Source organism: Pongo abelii, chromosome 12 (assembly GCF_028885655.2).
Source record: "Pongo abelii isolate AG06213 chromosome 12, NHGRI_mPonAbe1-v2.0_pri, whole genome shotgun sequence".
Lineage (NCBI taxonomy): Eukaryota > Metazoa > Chordata > Mammalia > Primates > Hominidae > Pongo > Pongo abelii.
Window position 1 is genome coordinate 69,756,025 of NC_071997.2, and position 16,375 is coordinate 69,772,399.

Here is a 16,375-nt window from a genome sequence, read left to right on the forward strand (position 1 = left end):
TTCAACATAGTGCTGGAATTTCTGGCCAGGGCAATCAGGCAGGAGAAGGAAATAAAGGGCATTCAATTAGGAAAAGAGGAAGCCAAATTGTCCCTGTTTGCAGATGACATGATTGTATATCTAGAAAACTCCATCGTCTCAGCCCAAAATCTCCTTAAGCTGATAAGCAACTTCAGCAAAGTCTCAGGACTTAGAATTTTTGTCTCTAGAATGATAGACCTATCTGTGTAGAACTTACAGAAGCAGGTGATACTTAATTAAAGGTCACAATGAAATGTTTTTTAGGCCAATATCACACAGAATACATGTGAGTTAGGCCCTAAAGTTTGGAGTAGTATGCTGTGATTATTTATACCTTGCACTGATGGTTTTGGTACTGCATGTTCTTTTTTAAAACACAGTCATGAGTCTGCCTCCTGTATGCAAGGAATTACCTAGAAACAGGGCAATGAATTAAAGATGGCACAGCTCTCTTTGCTTAACGTTTCCCATTTTTCAGGGGTTTGTTTTGCAACTTTGATATTATTAATCTACACAACCTTTTACTTTTCATTCAGAATTTATATCAGAATCAAGCTAATAAATTAAAGATGAGTTAGTTCATTGTTGGGTGGTTTAATGTAGACCTAGTATGTTAATCCTGATGTGCTTGTTACTAGGGTTTTAAATTATTATTATTATTATTATATTTGCCTCATAGCTGTGGTTAGGCAGCAGCAATAAATCAGAACAAAGGAATGAAGGTATTGGGGCTTTAGGGGAAACATGTATTAGAAAAAATTGGTTTGGGACTATGGGCTTTATTGCATTAAGATGGATTTTAGAGATACAGCGGTAAGAGAATGTAGACAAATACACTGTATAAATAATTTGAGAAATAGTAAGTCTGTACAGGCCCCAAGTAACCCTGTAAGCTACCATCAACAGGACTTCATAACTCCTGTTCAGATAGACCAAACAGGTACACTCTACTTAAACAAATAGCCAGGAGAAATGGGCACATGGCTAACGCTAGGGAAAGTGGGAGGAAGAGATAAAGCTCTTTAACATAGCCCAAAGGATTGGAATAAAAGAAGTCAGTGTAGGAGTCTGACAAGGCATCTTCTGTGAATAGGGCTTTATAGCCACTCCAGGCACTGATATTGCAAACACAGGCTAAGACAACCAAAAGCTGGGAGCCTTACAGTGCAACACACCAGTGCCCGAGAATATAGTTCTCTGCAGTAGGGAATTCGTTTTGGCAGCCTGAATGTGGAGAAGACAGGAAGAAGCATTCAAATAAGGCTGAGCATATAAATAAATGACATGGTGTGAAAGATGAAGTTGATGGGAACAAGTTTGGACCATTCCAGGGACCCAAGGAAGTACAAGGATGCCAGAAAGTACAGAAAGAATAGAAACAGCAAAAGGGACCTTTCTTAGTAGCCGAAATGGTACCTGAACTGAGAAAGTCATATGTTCTGGAACAGATTTTATTCTCAACTAAAGCATAAAAGTTCTGTAGATAGGAAGAAACAGTTTTTTTTGAAGCCTTGAACTTGCTTTTGTTGGTCAGATATGTCTGCTTTGTCCCTAGTTCTTTCATCTAAGTTGATCCAGTTACACATCACTGTGCAGGGAGCAGACCCTGTCCTCATTCTTATCTTTGATGTTCCCTAGGCTCACTTCCTATTTGTTCACTTGACTAGCTATTCTCTGGCCCTGCTTCCCATCCCCTGGACTCTGCTTGAGGCTTCGAGCCCCTGTACTCTACCTTACTGACCTTTCCCTTATCCTTTTTTATTTACTGTCCCTTAGCTTCCCGAACCAGGTGTATTTGACAGGACATGACTGCTAGACCACTGGTGGTTATCTCCAAGATAGTAGTAATCATGATAATGACCATGCTGTCCCATACAGCCTGGCTATATATTGTCATTTTAAAAAGAATGTATTTCTTTGGCATCATGGATTTGCAGTAGCTGAGAACCCTAATGCAGGTAGAGGTAAACATCTTTTCAATCCCCTTCCTTCCCATCTTGATCAAATAATACATGGACTGTGACTTCAAGAAATTTACAAATAAGTATGAATGATTAAATATAGATATTAAAAGTTCATAACAGAAGTAAAGAATTGTTTTCAAAAACAGTAGAAGAAAAATCACAAGCCAGCACATGATTACGTGGGTAAATGCATGGGTACTAATTGGACAAAAATTCAAAAGGAGAGAAAGACCACTTCCAGCTAGCAAGGTCAGGGGCACTTTTCAGGCTTATTAATTAGTCAGGGAAAGTTGAAGGTTTGCACTTGAGCTTTTGTGGGGTCTCCAGGGTTCTAGTTCAGAAAAGGAAAAGAAAGACAAGGTATTTTACAGCTCGACTACTAATGAGCAGCTGACAAGAAAGGACATGGACAGATAAATCTCACTGCTTACAGTGAACTTGTACTGCAACCTTTTTTATATCTTCCTGTGAAGAAATGCGTATCACCACAATCTTGAACCACAATCTTGAGGCATCTAAAATTTGACATTGCTTTTCTCGAGAAAGCCTGTGAAATGTGAACTGACAGAAAAATTCTGTCTGCAGGTCAGTGTATGCAGCCTAAGAAGTTTGTGCTCTTCAAACAGCCTGAAGCTAAAACCAGGCTATTTTCACTCTTTGGTTAAATGCCAGCTAAATTCATTTGAATACTGCACTGTCAGTATTTTATTTATTTGTCCTGATGCCACATTTCCTCTCCCAAATCTCTCTTGCATAAATGATTTACTATTTGTTCCTAAGGCTGAAGATTTTATGCCTTGTCTCTTTTTTCTGATAAGAGGATATTGCAGCAGCTTTCCTTTTGTGCTGCTGATGGTTTTTATTTTAATTCAAAGTTCAGCACGGTAACTAGCTTAGTAAGGCACAGAAAACCAAGAGGTTTGGTCCTTGAAATAACTAAGACAGTAAATCTTCACTGGCCTATTATCACATAAAACCTTGTTGAATTTGTTTCCCTAAAAAGTCAGTTAGCAAAGTGTGGTTCTTAAAATAGGTTTTACATTTTCTTAACTCTCCAAACTAAGCATATTTAAGTATAGGACACTTAAGGTCCTTAAGATTAAGTTAAGAAAAAATACTTTTATAATGGAAACCCACAAATTTTATAGGATTTTTTTCTTTAAAAGAAAATGGGAGCTATTCTTTGTGGGTGTACCCTTATTAGGTCTTCAGAATACGTCTTGACATAGGAAGGTAAAGTGCTCTACATTTAGGAAAAGGATTATGTGATTTTTTTAAATTTAGTTTTTTAACGGTGGCACTTGAGATATTAATTTACATTAAGAAAATTATATTCCATAGTTCTTTGTGGTGGTGGTCACTAGACTAAGCTAAAAGATTTAAAATTAAAACAAAAATCAGCCAACAAATATAGAAAATTAATTCATCAGGTCAGTACTGAACTACTGTTCAAACTCAAGACACAAGTCAATAGAAAGTCTATTCCATATTAAAGTTTGCAAGCACAGCAGAGACATAACCCCTGGAAGCTTTTCTGTCTCTAACCTTTCCTCACTTGAGATGTGGGGATTAAATTGGCGATAGAATCCCACATTACTCTCAGAATGATTAACCAGTTTCCTGAATTGCCATTATTCTTTCCAAATTTCTAGGCTGTAGACCTCTGGAAGCAACAAGTACTCCATGATTAGGAAAACTGATGAGAAATAAAGAAGAACAAACTTAGTTCTTGGGTGTCAGTGGGTCGGTGCAACTGATTGCATTCCATGCCAAAAGAGAAAATGGCAGAAGATCCTATGTAAATAAATTTCTCCAGATTTCACTAGTTATATTTCAACTCAGAAACATTGGTTAAATAGAACACAATTTAGGTCTATATAGTGTTTCTTCTTTCTCAGAAAATTGTAGCATAATTCACAATTAAAATAGAAGGCACACTTTACTACATCTTTCTCAAAAATGGACAGATTAAACCAATGAAAATAAATGAAGACAGAGAATTTGAATACAGTTCAAAAACTAAATCTCATATATATATAAAACTTTATAGCCAATAAACAGAAAGTATATAGTTTTTTCAAATATCTATAGAACTTTTATAAAAACTGATCATATATTAAGCTACAAAGACAATCTCAATAAAATTCTCAAAGTTGAAACCATGTAATACATTCTCTGACCGTACTGCAATTAAAACGCACACACGCACACATACACACACACGCTCCCAAGTCCAACCATTTGAAAAATTTAAAAACAGCCTTCAAATTTCCCCATGGATTAAAAAGAAAGAAAAATGATGAGATCATTGAATATTGGAAATGAGTGACTATGGCATCTTTACATATAAGAAATCAGAGAATCAGAGGAACGTGACCTGAAAATCTGCCATTGCAAGCTCTGAAGATACAGCAAGAGGACCATGAGCCAAGAAATGCACCAGCCTCTAGAAGCTTGGAAAAACTCTCAACTTACAGCTAACAAGAAAATGGAGACCCTAGACATACAAATGCAAGGAACTGGATTCTACCAACAACCTGGGTGAGCACAAAATGTATTCTCCCCTAGAGCCTCCAAAAAGGAACACATCCTTGCAGATGCTTTGATTTTAACTCAGTGAGACCCATGTTGAACATCTTTTTTTGTGTGGTTTTTGCCATAAAAAGCATTACTTTTTTTTTAAATTATTATACTTTAAGTTTTGGGATACGTGTGCAGAACACGCAGGTTTGTTACATAGGTATACACGTGCCATGGTGGTTAGCTGCACCTATCAACCTGTCATCTACATTAAGTATTTCTTCTAATGTTATGCCTCCACTAGCCCCCACCCCTGACAGGGCCTGGTGTGTGATGTTCCCCTCCCTGTGCCCATGTGTTCTCATTGTTCAACTCCCACTTATGAGTGAGAACATGCAGTGTTTGGTTTTCTGTTCCTGTGTTAGTTTGCCAAGAATGATGGTTTCCAGCTTCATCCATGTCCCTGCAAAGGACATGAACTCTTCCCTTTTTATGGCTGCATAGTATTCCATGGTGTACATGTGCCACATTTCCTTTATCCAGTCTATCACTGATGGGCATTTGGGTTGGTTCCAAGTCTTTGCTATTGTGAACAGTGCTGCAATAAACATACATGTCCATGTGTCTTTACAGTAGAATGATTTATAATCCTTTGGGTATATACCCAGTAATGGGATTGCTGGGTTAAATGGTATTTCTGGTTCTAGATCCTTGAGGAATCACCACACTGTCTTCCACAATGGTTGAACTAATAACATTCCTACCAACAGTGTAAAAAGCATTCCTACTTCTCCACCTCCTCTCCAGCATCTGCTGTTTCCTGACTTTTTAACGATTGCCATTTTAAGTGGCATGAGATGGTATCTCATTGTGATATTGATTTGCATTTCTCTAATGACCAGAGATGATGAGCTTTTTTTTCATATATTTGTTGGCTGCATAAATGTCTTCTTTTGAGAAGTGTCTGTTCATATTCTTTGCTCATTTTTGATGGTTTTTTTTTTCTTGTAAATTTGTTTAAGTTCCTTGTAGATTCTGGATATTAGCCCTTTGTCAGATAGATAGATCGCAAAAATTTTCTCCCATTCTGTAGCTTGCCTGTTCACCCTCATGATAGTTTCTTTTGCTGTGCAGAAGCTCTTTAATTAGATCCCATTTGTCAATTTTGGCTTTTGTTGCCATTGCTTCTGGTGTTTTAGTCATGAAGTCTGTGCCTATGGACTATGTCCTGAATGGTACTGCCTAGGTTTTCTTCTAGCATTTTCATGGTTTTAGGTCTTATGTTTCAGTCTTTAATCCATCTTGAGTTAACTTCTGTATTAACTCAAGGAGTCCAGTTTCAGTTTTCTGCATATGGCTAGCCATTTTTCCCAACACCATTTATTAACTAGTGAATCCTTTCCCAATTGCTTATGTCAGGTTTGTCAAAGATCAGATGGTTGTAGATGTGTGGCATTATTTCCGAGGTCTCTGTTCTGTTTCATTGGTCTATATCTCTGTTTTGGTACCAGTACCATGCTGCTTTGGTTACCGCAGCTTTGTAGTATAGTTTGAAGTCAGGTAGTGTGATGCCTCCAGCTTTGTTCTTTTTGCTTAGGATTGTCTTGGCTATATGAGCTCTTTTTTGGTTCCATGTGAAATTTAAAGTAGTTTTTTTTTCTAATTCTGTGAAGAAAGTCATTGGTAGTTTGATGGGGAGAGCATTGAATCTATAAGTTACTTTGGGCAGTATGGTCATTTTCATGATATTGATTCTCCCTATCCATGAGCATGGAATGTTTTTTCATATGTTTGTGTCCTCTCTTATTTCCTTGAGCAGTGGTTTGTTCTTCTTGAAGAGGTCCTTCACATCCCTTGTAAGTTGTATTCCTAGCTATTTTATTCTCTTTGGAGCAATTGTGAATGGTTCACTCATGATTTGACTGTTTGTCTATTATTGATGTATAGGAATGCTTGTGATTTTTGCACGTTGATTTTGTATCCTGAGACTTTGCTGAAGTTGCTTATCAGCTTAAGGAGATTTGGGGCCGAGATGATGTTTTTTCTTTGTTTGTTTGTTTGTTTCTGAGACAGAGTCACTCTGTTGCCCAGGCTGGAGTGCAATGGTGGGATCTCGGCTCACCGCAAGCTCCGCCTCCTGGGTTCACGCCGTTCTTCTGCCTCAGCCTCCTGAGTAGCTGAGACTACAGGTGCCCGCCACCACACCCAGCTAATTTTTTTGTATTTTTAGTAGAGACAGGGTTTCACTGTGTTAGCCAGGATGGTCTCGATTCCTGACCTCGTGATCTGCCTGCCTCAGCCTCCCAAAGTGCTGGGATTACAGGCATGAGCCACCACGCCCGGCCGATGATGGGGTTTTCTAAATATACAATCATGTCGTCTGCAAACAGAGACAATATGACTTCCTCACTTCCTATTTGAATACTTTTATTTCTTTCTCTTGCCTGATTGTCCTGGCCAGAACTTCCAATACTATGTTGAATAGGAGTGTTGAGAGAGGGCATCCTTGTCTTGTGCAGGTTTTCAAAGGGAATGCTTCCAGCTTTTGCCCATTCAATATGATACTGGCTGTGGGTTTGTCATAAATAGCTCTTATTATTTTGAGATACGTTCCATCAATACCTAGTTTATTGAGAGTTTTTAGCATGAATGGGATGTTGAATTTTATTGAAGGCCTTTTCTGCATCTATTGAGATAATCATGCAGCTATTGTCATTGGTTCTACTTGTGTGATGGATTACGTTTATTAATTTGTGCATGTTGAACGAGCCTTGCATCCCCGGGATGAAGCCAACTTGATCTTGGTGGATAAGCTTTTTGATGTGCTGCTGGATTTGGTTTGCCAGTATTTTACTGAGGATTTTCGTATGGATGGTCATCAGGGATATTGGCCTGAAATTTTCTTTTTTTGTTGTGTCTCTTCCAGGTTTTGGTATCAGGATGATGTTGGCCTCATAAAATGAGTTAGGGAGGAGTCCCTCCTTTTCTATTGTTTGGAATAGTTTCAGAAGGAATGGTACCAACTCTTCTTTGTACCTCTGGTAGAATTTGGCTGTGAATCTATCTGGTCCTCGGCTTTTTTTGGTTAGTAGGCTATTAATTATTGCCTCAATTTCAGAACTTGTTATTGGTCTATTCAGGCATTCAATTTCTTCCTTGTTTAGTCTTGGGAGGGTGTATGTGTCCAGGAATGTATCAATATCTTCTAGATTTTTGGTTTATTTGTGTAGAGGTATTCATAGCATTCTCTGATGGTAGTTTGTATTTCTGTGGGATCAGTGGTGATATCCCCTTTATCATTTTTTATTGTGTCTATTTGATTCTTCTCTCTTTTCTTCTTTATTTGTCTGGCTAGTGGTCCATCTATTTTGTTGATCTCTTCAAAAAACCAGCTCCTGGATTCATTGATTTTTTTAAGGGTTTTTCATGTCTCTATCTCCTTCAATTCTGCTCTGATCTTTGTATTTCTTGTCTTCTGCTATCTTTTGAATTTGTTTGCTCTTGGTTCTCTAGTTCTTTTAATTGTGATGTTAGGGTGTTGATTTTAGATCTTTCCCGCTTTCTCTGGCGGGCATTTAGTGGTATAAATTTCTCTCTAAACACTGCTTTGGCTGTGTCCCAGAGATTCTGGTACATTGTGTCTTTGTTCCTATTGGTTCAAATAACTTATTTATTTATGCCTTAATTTCATTATTTACCCGGTAGTCATTCAAGAGCAGGTTGTTCAGTTTCCATGTAGTTGTGCAGTTTTGAGTGACTTTCTTAATCCTGAGTTCTAATTTGAATGCACTGTGCTCTGAGAGACTGTTTGTTATGATTTCTGTTCTTTTGCATTTGCTGAGGAGTGTATTACTTCCAGTTATGTGGTCAATTTTAGAATAAGTGTGATGTGGTGCTGAGAAGAATGTATATTCTGTTGATTTGGGATGGAGAGTTCTATAGATGTCTATTAGGTCCACTTGGTCCAGAGCTGAGTTCAAGTCCTGAATATCCTTGTTAATTTTCTGTCTCATTGATCTAATATTGACAGTGAGGTGTTAAAGTCTCCCACCATTATTGTGTGAGAGTCTAAGACTCTTTGTAGGTCTCTAAGAACTTGCTTTATGAATCTGGATGCCACTGTATTGGATGCATATATATTTAGGATAGTTAGCTCTTCTTGTTGCATTGATCCCTTTACGATTATGTAATGCCCTTGTCTCTTTTGATCTTTGTTGGTTTAAAGTCTGTTCTATCAGAGATTAGGATTGCAATCCCTGCTTTTTTTTTTTCTTTCGATTTGCTTGGTAAATATTCCTCCGTCCCCTTATTTTGAGCCTATGTGTGTCCTTGCATGTGAGATGGGTCTACTGAATACAGCATGGTAATGGGTCTTGACTCCTTATCCAATTTGCCAGTCTGTGTCTCTTAATTGGGGCATTTATCCTGTTTACATTTAAGGTTAATATTGTTATGTGTGAATTTGACCCTGTCGTTATGATGATAGCTGGTAATTTTGCCCACTAGTTGATGCAGTTACTTCATAGTGTTGATGATCTTTACAATTTGGTGTGTTTTTGCAGTGGCTGGGACCGGTTTCTCTTTTCCATATTTAGTGCTTCCTTCAGGAGCTCTTGTAAGGCAGGCCTGATGGTGACAAAATCTCTCAGCATTTGCTTGTCTGTAAAGGATTTCATTTCTCCTTCGCTTACGAAGCTTAGTTTGGCTGGATATGAAATTCTGGGTTGAAAATTTTTTTAAGAATGTTGAATATTGGCCCCCACTCTCTTCTGGCTTGTAGGGTTTCTGCTGAGAGATCTGCTGTTAGTCTGATGGGCTTCCCTTTGTGGGTAACCCGACCTTTCTCTCTGGCTGCCCTAAACCTTTTTTTCCTTTATTTCAACCTTCATGAATCTGACAATTTTGTGTCTCAGGGTTGCTCTTCTTGAGGAGTATCTTTGCGGTGTTCTCTGTATTTAGTGAATTTGAATGTTGGTCTGCCTTTCTCGGTTGGGGAAGTTCTCCTGGATAATATCCTGAAGAGCATTTTCCAACTTGACTCTATTCTCCCCGTCACTTTCAGGTACACCAGTCAGACGTAGGTTTGGTCTTTTCACATAGTCCCATATTTCTTGGAGGCTTTGTTTGTTTCTTTTCATTCTTTTTTCTCTACTCTTGGTTTCACACTTTATTTCATTAAGTTGATCTTCAAACTCTGATATCCTTTCTTCCACTTGATTGATTTGGCTATCGGTACTTGTGTATGCTTCACAAAGTTCTCAAGCTGTGTTTTTCAGCTCCATCAGGTCATTTATGTTCTTCTCTAAACTGGTTATTCAGTTGCAATTCCTCTAACCTTTTTTCAAGGTTCGTAGCTTCCTTGCATTGGGTTAGAACATGCTTCTTTAGCTTGGAGGAATTTATTACCCACCTTCTGAAGCCTAAGTCTGTCAATTAGTCAAACTTATTATCTGTCCAGTTTTGTCCCCTTGCTGGTGAGGAGTTGTGATCCTTTGGAGGAGAATAGGTATTCTGGTTTTTGGAATTTTCAGCCTTTTTGCACTGGTTTCTCCCCATCTTTGTGGATTTATCTACCTTTGGTCTTTGATGTTGGTGACCTTCGGATGAGGTTTCTGAGTGAACGTCCTTTTTGTTGATGTTGATGCTATTCCTTTCTGTTTGTTAGTTTTCCTTCTAACAGGCAGGCCCCTCCTCTGCATGTCTGCTGGAGCTTGCTGGAGGGCTACTCCAGACCCTGATTGCCTGGGTATCACTAGCGGAGGCTGCAGAACAGCAAAGATTGCTGCCTGTTCTTCCTCTGGAAGGTCTGTCCCAGAGGGACACCCACCAGATGCTAGCCAGAGCTCTCCTGTATGAGGTGTCTGTCAACCCCTCTGGGAGGTGCCTCCCAGTAAGGAGGCACAGGGTTCAGGGACCCACTTGAGGTGGCAGTCTGTCCCTTAGCAGAGCTCAAGTGCTGTGCTGGGAGATCGTCAGCTCTCTTCAGAGCTGGCAGGCAGGAATGTTTAACTCTGCTGAAGCTGCGCCCACAGCCACCCCTTCCCCAATGTGCTCTGTCCCAGGGAGTTTTATCTATAAGCCGCTGACTGGGGCTGCTGACTTTCTTTCAGAGATGCCCTGCCCAGCGAGTAGGAATCTACAGAGGCAGTCTGGTTACAGTGGCTTTGCCAACAGGCAGTGGGCTCTGCCCAGCTGGAACTGCCCCGCAGCTTTGTTTCCACTGTGAGAAGAAAACTGCCTATTCAAGCCTCAGTAATGGCAGACAGCCCTCCCTACATCAAGCGCGAGTGTCCCTGGTCAACTTCAGACTGCTGTGCTGACAGCAAGAATTTCAAGCCAGTGGATCTTAGCTTGCTGGGCTCCATGGGGTGGGGATCCACTAAGCTAGACCACTTGGCTCCCTGGCTTCAGTCCCCTTCCAGGGGAGTGAACAGTTCTGTCTTGCTGGCATTCCAGGTGCCACTGGGGTATGAAAAAAACTCCTGCAGCTAGCTCAGTGTCTGCCCAAATGTCTGCCCAGTTTTGTGCTTGAAACCCAGGGCCCTGGTGGAGTAGGCACCCAAGGGAATCTCCTGGTCTGTGAGTGGCAAAGACCATGGGAAAAGTGTAGTATCTGGCCGGAGTGCACCATTCCTCATGGCACAGTCCCTCATGACTTCCCTTGCCTAAGGGAAGGAGTTTCCTGACCCCTTGTGCTTCCTGGGTGAGACGATGCCCCACCCTGCTTTGGCTTGCCCTCCATGGGCTGCACCCACTGTCTAACCAGTCCCAGTGAGATGAGCCGGGTACCTCAGCTGGAAATGCAGATATCACCTGCCTTCTGCATTGATCTCACTTGGAGCTGCAGACTGGAGTTGTTCCTATTCGGCCATCCTGCCAGCCACCCCATGTTGAACTTCTAACTCAGAGAACTATAAAAATACAAATGCTTGTTGTCTAAGCCAATAAATTTGTGGTGCTTTATTAAGGCAAAAATAGAAAACTAGTATAGATTAGGGGAGCTGAAATTGGATGCTGCTGTAACAAATAACTAAATATGTGGAAGTGACTTTGGAATTGGGCAGTTGGTGGAAGCTGGAAAAATACTGAAGATCATGATTTTTAAAAAGTCTATATTGCATTGAACAGACTGTTAGTAGAAATATGGACTTTAAGAAATTGTGTCCTGCAGTTATGTGGCAATCAGAACTTAGAAACAATGAAACTGGACATTTAGCTGAGGTGATTTCCAAGTAAAGTATTTTGAAGTACAACTTGGTTTCTTCTTACTGTGCTTATAGTGAAATGAAGAGGAAAGAAATAAATTGAGGAAAGAATAATTAAACAAATACAATCCAGGATTTGATGATTTGGGAAATTCTCAGACCATCCAGATTATAAAAGACATGAAAATTAAGAGATTCACTGTCAGGGAAGTGTATGCTAGAGAAAAAGTTAAGGGTGTGGCTAGAGTATCTTTTATTAATATCTCAGAAAGATCAAAATGTCAGAGTATTCAGTCACACAAAATGTTATTTTGAAAGATTAAGGGCCAGGCACGGTGGCTCACGCCTGTAATCCCAGCACTTTGGGAGGTCAACGTGGGCAGATCTCAAGGGTAAGAGATCAAGGCCATCCTGGCCATCATAGTAAAACCCTGTCTCTACTAAAAAGAAAAATTACTAAAGACGCGGTGGCACATGTCTGTAGTCCCAGCTACTCAGGAGGATGAGGCAAGAGAATTGCTTGAACCCAGGATGCGGAGGTTGCAGTGATCTGAGATCGCACCACTGCACTCCAGCCTGGCAACAGAGCAAGACTCTATCTCCAAAAAAAAAAAAAAAAAAAAAGATTAAGGGTATTAATCATAGATCTCAAACCAGAGAGCTTCTAGGAAGCTTAAAGACTTTGTCTTTCAGACATCTTTTAGCAAAAGCTAAAAATAGAGATGAGATTATCTAGGAAATCTGTGGATGAGGCTCTTTCCTGTGACATACATGGGAGATCCACAGGGTTCTTCAGAATTTTATATCTGCAGAAACACTGTCAACCTGGACCAAAAGAAATAGAGTATGAAAGAAAGAAGGTGATCAGATTTCAAAAATTTTACAAGCGGGAAACAGGCTGATAAGATTATACAGATGCAAACATGTGCTTCCTTTCATTAAAAATGATTTTTTAAAGTTTTTTAAAAAAATGTTCTGTACCATTGAGGATAATTCCCAGATCTTGAAACTTAGTGGAGTTTCTCCAGCTGGATTTCAAAATTGCTTGGGACCAGTAACCCCTTATTTTTCTTCATTTTCTTATTTTTTGAACTGGAATATCTTTCATTGTCATTCTGTGCCCACCATTGTATCAGGAGCAGATAACTTGTTTTCTAGTTTCACATGTCCACAGATGAAGAAAAATTGTGCCCCAGCAAGGATTATACCCAGAGCCTCATCCATTCATACCTGATTTAGATACTTAGATGATGAGTAATAGAAAAAGTAATATAATATATAAGGAAAATATAATAAAGCCTACAATTAAAAAATTATCTTTTTATTTAACAGATATTCAACAGACTTTCTTGCATGCTTACTTGTTCAAAGCACTGTGCTTAAATATACAGTTATATTATTTATATATAGCTAGTAGTTGCCATTATGATTTTTAAAGATCAGTATAAATGCAAATCCCAAAATTATCATCTTTATAAAGTTTAATTTTCTTTTCAGAATAAAAATGAGGCTCTCAATAATCTTTTCCCATAAAAAGATTATGCTGTAATCCCACATTTTGCTAAAGTTATTTTTATCACCAATTAGCATAATGTAATTTACATACAAATTTTAGGCTAGTATAGTATCATAGTACCTTTAGGAGGTAAAATTTATCTTCCAATATTATTTCTTTTCATAGAAGATAAAACAGATTCTTGGAGGAGAATAAAAGCTTGCCTACAGGAACATTGCAAATTAGTGACTGACTTGGAGTAAAACACAAGCTTGTTGAATTTGAGCTGTTGCCTAGTGTATCAGCGCTTGTATTTTTTCTCATGTCCTTGATTAAGATCGTGGCTAGTCCTCACTCTCATGGAACTGGTGCTAATAAACTGGGAATCTTTGATTATACATGTCCATTAGATATCAAAACGATAAAACTTTAGAGCTAAATGGTGAAAAACTGAAAGTTTTTCCTCTGAGGAATAAGACAAGGATGCTCACTCTTACCACTTATATTCAACAGTACTGAAATCCTTGCTGAAGCAATCAAGCAAGAAAAAGAAATAAAAGGCATCCAAATGGGAACGGAAGAAGTAAAATTATCTGTTACATATAGCATGATCTTGTATGTAAAAAACCTGAAGATTTCACACACAAAAAAATGGTTAGAACCAATAACTGAATTCAGCAAAGTTACAGGAAACAAAATAAATACATAAAAACCAGTTGCATTTCTATACACTAACAATGACTAATTTGAAAAGGAGATTAAGAAAACAATCCCATTTACAATAGCATCAAAAAGAATAAAATAGGAATAAACTTAACAAAGTAGGCAAAAGACTTATACACTAAAAACTGCAAAACATTGCTGAAAGTAATTAAAGAAAACACAAATAAACAGAAAGACATTTGGTTCATGGAGTGGAAGACAATATTGTTAAAATGTTCATACTACACAAACATGGGAGATCTATAATGCACAAGATTCACAAGATTAAATGCAATCCCTATTAAAATCCCAATGGCATTTTTTTTTGGCAGAAATAGAAAAATCCTAAAATTCATATGGAACCTCAAAGGACCTTGAAAAGCCAAAATAATCTTGAATAAGAAAAACAAAGTTGGGTGCCTCAGACGTCATGATTTCAAAACATATTACAAAGCTATAGTTGCCGGGTCTGTCCCATAGACCCTGGATGAGCAACAGATGAAAGGAGTACTCAGACATAGGTATGCAGTGAAAGAGCAGTTAGGGGGCTGCCAGCTCTAGAGGCTGAAGAAGAGAGCAGCCTCGAACAGCTGGAGCTGCTTGCTTTTATTCGGTACAAACATAACGCCAAAAGCCTGGAGCAAACACAATCTGCAGGTAATTAACATTATTGTTCCCCTTTTAGGGAACAGGTCACAGCCGATTATCAAAGTTTGGTTTCTGGACAACATAGGTAAACAAGCCTGTTTATGATAAATTCTCCTACACTTTCTTGTACCTACTCCTTGCCCTCTGCCTCAGGGTAAGAAAACAGCTGCCTTCAGCTTATTCTCCCCTGAAGCTATGTGGAGCCTTCTGACCTTTCAGAAAGCCTGCTCCTTTCCCTATAGCTTCTCCCACCACTCTGACCAATCTCCTACATACAGTAATCATAACAGTCTGGTACAGGCGCAAGGATGCACATACAGACCAATGGAACAGAATAGAAAACCTAAAAATAAACACTCACATATATGGTCAGATAATCTTAGACAAAGGTGCCAAGGTGGGAAAGGATAGTTCCTTCAACAAATGGTGCTGGAAAAAACTATATCTACATGCAAAAGAAGGAAGCTAGACCTTTGTCTTACATCATATAAAAACATTAACTCAAAATGCATTAAAATGTTAAATGTAAGGCCCAAAACTATAAAACTCCTAGAAGAAAATACATAGAGAAATGTTCATGGCATTGGATTTGGCAGTGATTTCTTGAACATGATACCAAAAGCACAGACAACAAAAGCAAAAATCTACAAAGGAAACCATATCAAACTCAAAAATTCTGTGCAGCAAAGGAAACAATCACCAGAGTTAAAATGGCAACCTATAAAATGGGAGAAAATATTCACAATCCATGTAATGATAAAGTGTTAATATCCAGAATACATAAAGAACTCCTACAACTCAACAACACAACAACAAAACAATTCAATTTAAAAATGGCAAAGAACTTGAAAAGTCATTTCTCCAAAGAAGATATACAAATGGACAATTAGCATGTGAAAAAATGCTTAATGTCACTAATCATTAGGGTAATGCAATCCAAAATCACAATGAACTATCACCTCACATCTTTTAGGATGCCCACTATAAACACATGCACACACAGAAAATAACAAGTGTTGACAAGGATATACAAAAATTGGCATTGTTAGTGGAAATGTAAAATGATGTGACCACTATGGGAAACAGTTCTGTGTTTTTCTGTGGAAACATGGAATTATCATACGATCTAGCAATCCCACTTCTGGGTACATATATTTAAAATTATTGAAACCAAGATCTCAAAGAGATACTTGCACACCGATGTTCATTGCAGCACTATTCACGGTAGCTAAAAGGTGGAAGCAACTTAAATGTCCATCAATAGATGAATGGATAAAGGAAATGTGGTACACATATACAATGGAATATTATTCAGCTATAAAAAGAAGGAAATCCTGTCAAATGCAATAACATGGAAGAACCTTGAGGACATTATGCTAACTGAAATACATCAATCACAAAAAGACAAATACTGAGTGATTCTGCCATATGAGATATCTAAAATAGTCAAATTCTCAAAAACACAAAGTAGGTCAGGCATGGTGGCTCATACCTGTAATCCCAGCACTTTGGGAGGCTGAGGTGGGAGGACTATTTGAGCCTAAGGAATTCAAGACTAACCTGGACAACCCGGCCAGACTTGACTCTACAAAAAATTTAAAAATTAGCTGGGCATGGTGGCATGTGCCTGTAGTCCTGGCTACTCTGGAAACTGAGGCATAAGGATTGCTTGAGGCTGGGAGGTTGAGGCTGCAGTGAGTCATGTTTGTGCCACTGGACTCCAGCCTGGGTGACAGAGTGAGACCTTGTCTCAAAAAAAAGAAAAAGAAAACAAAACAGAAAGTAGAATGGTGATTGCTACGGTCTGGGTGGGGGAGAAA

At 38.8% G+C, this 16,375-nt stretch overlaps 1 long non-coding RNA gene across 3 annotated transcripts in view; it reads left to right on the top strand.

The window, feature by feature from the left end:
- LOC129057534 (uncharacterized) overlaps positions 1 to 16,375 on the top strand; it is a 44,854-nt gene that overhangs the window by 12,230 nt on the left and 16,249 nt on the right. The window lies entirely within an intron of this gene.